The following is a 390-nucleotide window of genomic DNA, read 5'->3' as shown; positions in this document are numbered from 1 at the left end:
ATGATGATAGTGGTGTAAAGAGGGGAGAGGATAAGGGTGGGGCAAGAGGAGAGGGCGAAAAGGTGGAGGAGACGAGCGGGCGGCTGAGTGGGGGGAGGGCAGGATCAATCAAGCATTTAGATATTAATCAGTGCAATCTGGGGAAATCAAACCGAGAGCGAGTGCATTACTCACGCATGAGGTTTAAAAAAAAACTGCATGTAAAAGTCCAGCTCCACTTGTTATTGATGAGTCTCTCTTGGATAGCTGCTCTATTGAGTTTGTTTATTGCAACATTTGCTTTTTTTATTAGAGGAGTTTAATCGTGCGCTGTAATATTTCAACTTTTTTTTCTCTCTCTCGTGTTCTCTTTTTCTTTTTTTTCACGATCCTTTCGGTTTTTCTTGGTCT

General features: G+C 42.3%; 1 protein-coding gene across 1 annotated transcript in view; it reads left to right on the top strand.

Annotated features, from left to right (window-relative positions):
• Positions 1-390, top strand: part of LOC119591894 — a gene marked incomplete in the record, with an annotated part of 29081 nt that overhangs the window by 26261 nt on the left and 2430 nt on the right.

This window comes from Penaeus monodon, chromosome 29, assembly GCF_015228065.2.
Source record: "Penaeus monodon isolate SGIC_2016 chromosome 29, NSTDA_Pmon_1, whole genome shotgun sequence".
Classification (NCBI taxonomy): domain Eukaryota; kingdom Metazoa; phylum Arthropoda; class Malacostraca; order Decapoda; family Penaeidae; genus Penaeus; species Penaeus monodon.
The sequence above is the reverse complement of the archived record's forward strand: the minus strand, read 5'-3'. Positions and strand labels throughout refer to the sequence as shown.